Here is a 9,900-nt window from a genome sequence, read left to right as displayed (position 1 = left end):
CTTCTCCCTTCAGAGTGTAGTTGGTTTTCCCAACGAAGTTTTCAGAGAAAGGCAAAATTGACTGTGGGCTTTCAAAAACCTGTCCTTTCAAAGGTAATGTGTTAAATTATGATTTGATCTTTTAAAAATGAGTGAATAACTTTAAAAAATACCCAATTTTGGAGTTCCCGTCGTGGCTCAGTGGTTAACGAATCCGACTAGGAACCATGAGGTTGCGGGTTTGATCCCTGCCCTTGCTCAGTGGGTTAACGATCCAGCGTTACCGTGAGCTGTAGTGTAGGTCGAAGACACAGCTCGGATCCTGCGTTGCTGTGGCTCTGGCGTAGGCCGGTGGCTACAGCTCCGATTCAACCCCTAGCCTGGTAACCTCCATATGCTGCGGGAGCGGCCCAAGAAATAGCAAAAAAAAAAAAAAAAAAAAAGTACCCAATTTTGAAATGTCCTATCTAGTCTCTTTCTGTCATGTTTCATTGCTGTTTCATGCTATTTCTCAAATGTTAGCCTTTTCTTTTCGTTTTCTCCAGGTAGAAATTTTCTTCCTGCTTTTCCTTTCCCCTGAGAAAGTGACTGGCTGATTAGGAGATTCTCCGCAGAGACCTCCAAGGACATGGCAACTGTGAAACTCCTGCAAGAGAAAGTATCATGTGATTCCTAAGACAAAGTTAGGGTTACTCGGGCTATAGAAAAGATCGTCATATAAAAGGCACTTTGAAATATATCTTGCTGGATGGAAACACAATATTATTTCTAAAAGCATAGTAGTGTCCTAAAATTGGAGACATGAGTTCGTGCGAATTGCAGCTTTTGGCGAGCAAATGCTGGGCCTTGCAGCCGCAAGCCCTGGCACACTTGAGTCAAAGGAGAAGAAGCCCCTGAAACTTGCTGTGCCTGCCTGGAGACCAAAAAACATCAATGAAAAAGAAGAGCAACTATGGACACCTAATGGAAGCCCACAAGGAGTGCATGAGAGCCCTAGGATTTAAGTTATAAAATGGTGGTCTGTGTTGTGAATGAGTAATTCCTGAAAAATGAAGGAGATTCTTTGGGAGATCTTTGATGAACTTTGATAAATAAAAAGTATTTAATTTATTAAAAATATATATCCCCAGTCAAAAAGATAAATAAAATAAAATAGGAGACACATACTTAAATGACCAAAGGCAACAGACTGGAATCTGACACATGAGACAGGATTAGGGAGCCTGACCCCTGCACTGACCAGGAGAATAAAAACTTGCTATTTTTTTTTTGCTTTTTAGGGCCGTACCCGCGGCATATGGAAGTTCCTAAGCTAGGGGTCGAATTGGAGCTACAGCTGCCAGCCTATGCTGCAGCCACAGCAACACAGGATTCTAGCCGCGTCTGTGACCTACACCACAGCTCACAGCAACGTGGGAACCTTAACCCACTGATCGAGGCCAGGGACCGAACCTTCAACCTCATGGTTCTTAGTCAAATTCGTTTCCTCTGCACCATGATGGGAACTCCCAGCTACGTTTTTTTTTGTTTTTGTTTTTGTTTTTTTGGTTGAAAACACCTTATGCTCAGAGACTGGGATTTTCTTTGCCACTAATTTATTTAACACTGATTCACTGTAGGAATTATAATTTCACACGCCAAAAGCATACAGGATAATGTCTCTTCCTAATCCAATAAAGCAATAGCACGATCTCAGCCAACAATAGATTAACCACACTGTTATGCCAGGCAAGAGGGAGATGAAGAAAATAAAGTCCAAATTGAGTTGAGGTGAATCTTTTCATGAGTTGGTTCCCCAGGAGAGTCAGCTTAGCCAACCAAGAGTGGGCATCCAGCTGCCAGAGCAAAAGCAAACGTCTTTTTTGCTGAGAACATGTTGCCCAGGAAAGAAGATGCTGTTGGCTGTTGGCAGCACGTTGATCTCCTTTGCGGGTGTTGCATGGTTTTCACCACTGCCTATAAGGAGCCCCTTTGCCCAGGCAGGAGCTAGTGCCTCATGGTGTACAGAGAGCTGTTTAGATCTGCAAGGAGTAGCCTTGCCCAGACCAAACACTCTGGAATTGCTATTCAAACCTCTTACTATTTAAAGCTCAAACACCCCCCAGGCATAGTTACTCCTGTCTTTATTGATAAGCCCCCCAGCAGGGCTTGTCAATAGCTGAGCCAGAGTGCAACTGAAAACTACAGATATGGACAACAACATCCTAACTCAGCCTCCTCCATGTCAATAACTCTATTCTTTTTTTCCCCCATACCCAGAGAGGTGTGGAAGTTCCTGGGGCAGGGATCGAACTCATGCCACAGCAGGGACCTGAGCCACAGAAGTGACAACACTGGATCCTTAACCTGCTGAGCCACCAAGGAACTCCTAAAGAACTCCACTCTTAGAACAAAACGGCTTTATTCTTGGACCAAAGCAAGTGGATCTGAAATCATATAGTAAACTAAGGGACCACATATCTACTAGGCCATTGAAGGTCTCTGAGAACAGAACTGGGCTGAGGGGAATGAGACAATGTTTGGAACTGGGTTCCAAGAAGCATTTTTCATCCAAGAGAAAAGCAAGGCATATGCACGTGAAAACAAATTATGTTACCAGAATTTGAGTAAGTCCATATAATGATAGGATTCATACCATTGGCCATGGAATAAAATAGACATGGCATTAAAATTCTGTCTCTTTCTAGTGGTTTTTGCCCTTGGCAAATACTTTTCTTCAGCCTCTTCAACCATAGATGAGGTGTAGTAATGGGATGTGTGTGAGGGGATGTTGTCTGTGTTAAAGGAGATGATACATGAAAAGTTCCTTGCAGTGTGCAGCACCAAGCTGATAACATATGCACAAGCAATAACAATAATGGCAATTGATAATGATAATAATAGAGCTAGATGACAGCTCAAATGTCACAGGCAGCAAATGGTGAAAATCGTGGGAGTGGCACAGGGCATTTGAGCTAGACTCCTTAAATGGGGTCCATGGATGGCCTCATTGGTATATTCTGAGAGCCTGTCACAGCTCAGGTCCCACTTTTGATGCGTTGCATCAGCATTTGGCATTTTTTTTTTAGCGCTTTCCTGGGTGATACGCATGCACATTTTAGCTCCAGAATCATTGAGTTAGGAGATCCCTTCGTGGCTCAGTGGTTAACAAACCCAACTAGGATCCATGAGGTTGCGGGTTCGATCCCTGGCCACACTCAGTGTGTTAAGGATCTGGCATTGTTGTGAGCTGTGGTGTGGGTCAAAGATGTGGCTCAGATCCCGAGTTGCTGTGGCTGTGGCGTAGGCCAGCAGCTGTAGCTCCAATTCGACCCCTAGCCTGGGAACTTCCAGAGGCTGCAGGTGCAGTCCTAAAAAGCAAAAAAGAAAAAAAAGAAAAAAAAAATCGTCGAGCTAGAAGATATCAAAAGGAGAGTGAATAACATGTGCCGATGTGCTGGAGGTGAGCAAAAGCCTCCAAGATGAGACAGAATTGATCAGATCCTAAATTTCCAAACTTTTTGGTCTCAGAACCCCTTTACTCTCTTAAAATTATTGAAGAACTAGAAACCTTTGTGTGTTTTCTCTCTTTAACGTCTAACAATAGAAGACAGCTGGGTTCTCAAATTCTTCGGCACCCAATCTGTTGTGTGATGTTATTTTGGTTGAAGCATATGAGGAAAATTTGGCCTCACACAAATCCATAGCTTGAAAATGTAGGAGTATTTGAATACCCGTTTTAGATACTGTGGGTAGTCCCTTTTGTTATGCCACAACAATTCTCTAAGTGGGAGTGTCTTAAATTTGTGGAATTTCGAAGGGAATGAATCACCATTGGAAGACTTGAATAACTCAGTGAGTAATTGTTTTCCAAAAGACCAGTGCATACTTTTGCAAAAAAAAGAGTACATAGGTAAAAGTTCCACTCAATGTAGGCTAATGGATTGTAATGTACCAAGATGAATACAGTCTGATGAATTTCAGTCCATAAAGATGAATGGATTTTCATGTACCGTACAAAAATTCATTGCGCAGGAGTTCTCGTTGTGGCTCAGGAAATGAATCTGACTAGTATCCATGAAGATGCAGGTTTGATCCCTGGCCTTACTCAATGGGTTAAGAATTGTGAGCTGAGGTGTAGGCTGCAGACGAGGCTTGGATCTGGTGTGGCTGTGGCTGTGGCATAGGGCAGCGGCTACAGCTCCGATTCCACCCCGAGCCTGGGAACATCCATATGCCTCTAGTGAGGGCCTAAAAAAAAAGACAAAAATTTCATTGCAGTGTTTTTCCTCAAGACAGTAGCAGAAGGTTTTTGTTTTTGTTTTTGCTTTTTAGGGCCACACCTAAGGTATATGGAGATTCCCAGGCTAGGAGTCGAATCTGAGCTACAGCTGCCAGTCTACACCACAGCCACAGCAGTGGAGGATCGGAGCCTCGACTTCGACCTACAGCACAGCTCATGGCAACGCTGGATCCCTTAACCACTGATCGAGGCCAGGGATAGAACCATCATCCTCATGGATACTAGTGGGATTCATTTCCACTGTGCCATGCCAGGAACTCACAGAAGTGCTTTTTTGTGTACTTCCTATATCTTCCCACAGAATCATTAAGAAGACATATACTTCAATGTCAAAATTAATAATTTTTCATTATTAAGAATTAAAAATTAAAAACATTCAGGAGTTGCCGTTGTGGCATTGAAACGGAATAAACCATGGTGAAGAATGCCTTGAGTACTGGTCCAGTTTGGGACCACCGCCTTGATTGACATCTGGCACTGACAGTTTTGGTACCAATGCTTTTGCACTTTTAACAAAGTGAAATAAGCAACTAAGATTTTGGTCTTATTATAAAAATAGTTTTGACCTCTCAGATGGCCTTGAGAGAATCTTGGGTCCTGTACGAGTCTTCAGACCAGGCTTTGAGATCCACTGGACGAGAATGTTGGAAGGCAAGGGTAGATGAGAGCCTTGGAGGGTTCATCCTAGGGCCATACTAGACAAAGGAAATTATTCCAGTGGAAATAGCTGTAAGCAAAGTGCATTCCACCAGTTTATGTGAAACAGGGCTTGCACTATTTAGAAGTGGCTGTTTGACATGCTTTGTTCTGCCCTAAAAACAGAAGCATAGGAGGTGGCCTAGTGGTTAAGGATCCAGCACTGTCACAGCTATGACTAGGGTGGCCAAAAAAAAAAAAAAACAAAACAGAAAGAAAAAATAAACTTCCCACCCCCCACTAGAAGCATATACAGAAAGACACTTTCTTTTCAGCTTGTTTATTGAATCGGCCTCAGTGAAGCAGTCTCAACCGCAACTGGTCTCCATTTTGCTACATGAACTTGAAAATCAGGACAATTGATTAAAGTTAAAAATTCAAAGAGAAGACAAACATGGATGAATCTTTTTTGCCATCACGTCTAACAGAAGAAATGTTAAAAAAGGAGAGAGGGATAATTTATTTTAAAGTAAACTACCAGGAGTTCCCACTATGGCACAGTGGGTTAAGGATTTGGCATTACTGCAGCAATGGCACAGGTCGAATATGCAGCTGGGATTCAATTCTTGACCTGGGAACTTCTGTATGCCATGGGTGCAGCCAAAAAAATAAAAATAAAAAATAATAAAGCAAACTACCCCTCGAGTTTTATAATGTGTATAAATATTATTTTTCTATATAAATTACACCCTTCCCTCAAAACCCAGGGAATTGGGGATACTATTACTAATCTTCATTGTGTATACTTTTTGTTCGTTTGTTTTTGATTGTGTATACTTTAGAGAAAATGATTATATCTTGGAGAACCTAAGGCTTGCAGGTCACCTTAACGTCTCAGCGTTTAACAGTTATCCTCATGTGTTGACAGATTTGCATTGTTCACTGTGGGGAACAGGATAGTAGAAAACTAGAACACAAATCCCAGTGCTTTGGCTTTTTTGGTCCGTGTATTTCACCCAAAGATAGGAGGATTCTATGAGACAGCAGCACAATGGAAACCAGCTCTCCAAGAGTTTCCCTCAGGACAAGCATTACCCAATGAAGCTGACAAGCACCTGTGAACCTGTAATGCAGAGATGGTCCAGCAGGTAAAGATGTAACAGCCTAGGATGGGAGGATCCCTGGGAATCTCTCACCCTTTGGGTCATGGCCATCTCTGACCATGTGGAGATGGTCAGGCTGTCCCAGTCTGGTCCAGCTGTACAGGGAGCAGATGTGGTACCTTGATCCCGCTGCCTTCTCCACCACCTGAACTCTGAAACTCAAGCTGACACACCACCTGACTTCCCCATGTGGTGAATCCTAGGCTGAGAATTCCGGGAGAAAGCGTGGAACTCAGACCACTGTACAGTGAAGCTCCTTCTACCCAGATGAGGCTTTCACGCCCAGGCCTGGGGCCTCTCTCATTTTCTCTGAAATGGACTTTCAGAGATGCTTGGCTGCTTAAAATCATTAGTGAAAATAACTCACAGGAGAACTTTGGAGTTAACACAGCTGAATATACAATGAGAGTCCCACTCAGAATCCTGCTCGTGTGATTTTTATCTCCTAACCTGACTTTTCTTATGTGTTTGTTTTTTGCCGTGCCCACACCATGCAGAATTTCCCGAGCTGGGAATCGAACCTGCGCCACAGCAGTGACAAAGGCAGGATCTTTAACCTGCTGAGTCACCAGGCATTTTACTCTTATTCAGAGCCAAGTACACGATAATTTTTTTTTCCAGTCTATAAAATTAATGCTTGTCTATTTGAGATTTTGTAAAATGACAAAGCAAATGAAGAAAAATAAAATTACTCATACTTCTGATGAAAGAAATTATTCAAAACTTGGAAACGAGACATAAAAATGGATGGCATGACTTTTAAACAAGGTAAGACGGCAATGACCCCACCCAAGGATTATCTAGAACCAAGAGAAATATGTGAAACACAGTGCAAACTACATCATTTTATATTTTATTTATTTACTTTGCTTTTTAGAGCCACACATACAGCATACCGAAGTTTCCAGGCTAGGGGTCGAATCAGAGCTGCAGCTGCTGGCCTACACCATGGCCACAGCAACGCTGGATCCTTAACCCACTGAGCAAGGACAGGGACTGAACTGGCATCCCATAGATACAAGTTGGGCATGTTTCTGCTAAGCCATGATGAGAACGCCTCACTGTTTATTCTTGATTAAAGTTTTAGTGAAGCCACAAGTTAGCTTGTAGATTTTTGTTCAGTAGAGATGTAAATAATTTCTGTCCAGTCGGAAAAGCATCAATAATCAGCTTGTGCTGTAGAATATTAACCAGTTTTGTATCCGGTCCAACCATTATAACTTAGCACTTTTTTTGTTGTTGTTCGATTGACTGTAAACATCTAACTCTTTCAATATTCTTTGAGCCAGTCTTAATATCTTACTGGTTTCCTCATCACTTAATACACTGATGGACATGTGTTCATTTTCTATTTGCATGTCATGCATTTTACCCTGTTGACAATTCCACGTTAGCATTTCTGCTACTCAGAGCCACTATCCACACGCTGTTGTCTTTATTCTCTCTCGAGAGCTATTGTAAGTACAGTTCACATACATAACTCCATCATCTCAATCCTACCTATAGAAATACTGAAAACACTGCAATCAGTAAACTTATATATTTTATTTATGTATGTATGTATTTATTTATTTATTTTGCCTCCAGTTTCATTGAGATATAACTGACACACAGCACTGTATGTCAACCTCCAGGGCTGGCATTTGGAGAAGAGAAATTAGAGACTGGACCAAAAGGAGAACCATCTCTGCTATCGGTAGAATGCTTTTCCCTGATGGGAGGTGGAAGTGTGGGGAACAGCAATCTTTAGAGCATTTTGCCTGAATCAGGCCAAGCTCAATTTCCTGGCACTAACAGGACAAAACATAACTGGTGCTTTTCCGAATTAGATGAGGTGGACATAACTATCTGTTGAAACAGGCGCCTAGCCACACCTAGGATTAAGAGGTTGGCCCCCACTCACTATAGAGGTGTTGGGATGTGGCACCAGGACAGTCACTGAAGGGCATACGTGCAACTCCAAGGAGCCTGCTTCACTTGAAGGATACCCTTGAGGATCGGGCAGGGCCGTGGATACCACTAGTCTGGGACTCCTACTAGAACTGCAGGCTCATTAAGCATCTGAAGTTAGAAGAAGAAACGTGCACCTACGAAGTGGGACAACTTGGCGAAGTCTGGGGGATGTTGCAGATCAAAAGGTGTCAAGGAACCTCGGGATTCTTTCCAGGAACATGGAGATTCCATAGAGACTACTTCCACACTTTAGCTGCCATGATAATGAGATCTCCATTGTACCCTAAGCCCCAGGATTAGACTGGAAACCTGTCCGCACAATGACTCTGGTGAAAAGGGCTTGAATGGTTGTGGTTGAGAGGGAGAATGGAGACCTCACTTCCAAGGGTATTGCTCGCATCTTTATGAGCCCCATGCCTTTTTTTTTTTTTCCTTCCTACTTTCTGTTTCCTTCCTTCTTTTCTCACCTCCTCTCCCATTCAACTCCCTTTGTCTATGTCTTGCTCTGACTTCTGCTCTCCCAAACTCGGCCGCTGTCTCTGTGCTAATGAAGTCATCTGCTTTGGGTTCCACCTGGTGACAAGGAGCTCAAGTGACTGCGACTCCACACTCACAGGCAGGGCTGCCCAGAGACTCATTTTAAGGCATTTATCTGCCATGGAACAACAGCCTCTCCCGCGAAAAAGAAATTAAATGTACTGTTACAACGCAGAATCCGCTTGTTGAACGATGGAGGGTTTTGAGGGCGGGGGCGGGGACGCTAGGATGGATCCGGTCTGCGCCCGCATTGTCTGCAATCCCAAAGCATCTGGCTGTGCAGCTGCTGCCGTAGAATTCTGGCACCTTCCACCCTGCTGGCCGTGGAAGAGTATATTCAGGTGTTGGGAAAATCCGGTGAGGCAGGAAACAGCTTGACCAGGACGTGCTCTCTCTCTCTCCAAATCAAAGGGGGGCTGCTAAAAGCAAGAACTGGGAAGGGACAGTGATGAGAGCATGGGAATAGTTCAACCGAATTTGCTGCGGCGAGATCAAAAATAGGATGTGAATGGGATGTGACAACCCTTCCCATTAAAACAGGACCCTTGTCAAATAAAATAACCCTCATGAATTGGCTGAAAAGCCCACAGCAGGGCCGCTGAACTCTTGGTCATTTGGCAGTCACAGAAGCAAAGTCTGAGCTCCAATTAAATTTTAAAACAAGACAAAAAGCACTGCGAGTAACAAACATGATGATTTCTCTGAGGCAAAGGCATGTATTTTTCCCTTCAATGACCTTGGAACAATGGATTATGGAGTTCCCTCTGCAGAGCGGAAACTGTGAGGTTTCAGACTTGTGTGACATTGCTCTGTTCCCTGCAGGCTTCTAGCAAGGGGTGGAAAGTCTGAGGTTCTTGGCCATAGGCCCCAAGCAGGGATGGAGGAAAAAAGGGCAGGAACCTGAGTTTGAGTATCAATTTTCCCCACGGATTAGCTCTGAGACTTTGGTATACTCAATCCCTCTGAGATCATCTTGTTTCTTTAAAATCATAATAATCATATATTATCTCATAAGATTTAGGTGAAGGTTAATTGAAAAAAAAAAAAAATGTATGTGAAGGCACTCAGCACAGTACCTGGGCTATTTCAGGGAGTCTGCAAACATGAATTCGTTTTAATTTTTCTGTTTAAAAATCTCCACATCCCCAGAAACTCACATAGCACTTGGAATAAGTATGGATTCTCTACATGGAGGTATAGCTTAGTATAGAAACAATGTGAGCAGTACTTAGTAACAAACCAAGCTAGTTTCTGAATGTATTATAATTATTTTGTCCACTAGGAAAAACAGTGTGCACAATTGAAGTTCATTTATTTGCTCAAAATATATCTTGGCGAGTTCTCACAGTG

General features: G+C 43.0%; 1 pseudogene; it reads left to right on the top strand.

Annotated features, from left to right (window-relative positions):
• Positions 1-815: 815 nt before the first annotated feature.
• On the top strand, positions 816-990 carry LOC146395144 (cytochrome c oxidase copper chaperone pseudogene; annotated as a pseudogene).
• Positions 991-9,900: the final 8,910 nt, after the last annotated feature.

This window comes from Sus scrofa, chromosome 17, assembly GCF_054392235.1.
Source record: "Sus scrofa isolate SSC_HxYL_T2T_F1_AM1 chromosome 17, Sscrofa_HxYL_maternal_Yorkshire_Landrace_v2.0, whole genome shotgun sequence".
NCBI classification, from domain to species: Eukaryota; Metazoa; Chordata; class Mammalia; order Artiodactyla; family Suidae; genus Sus; species Sus scrofa.
The sequence above is the reverse complement of the archived record's forward strand: the minus strand, read 5'-3'. Positions and strand labels throughout refer to the sequence as shown.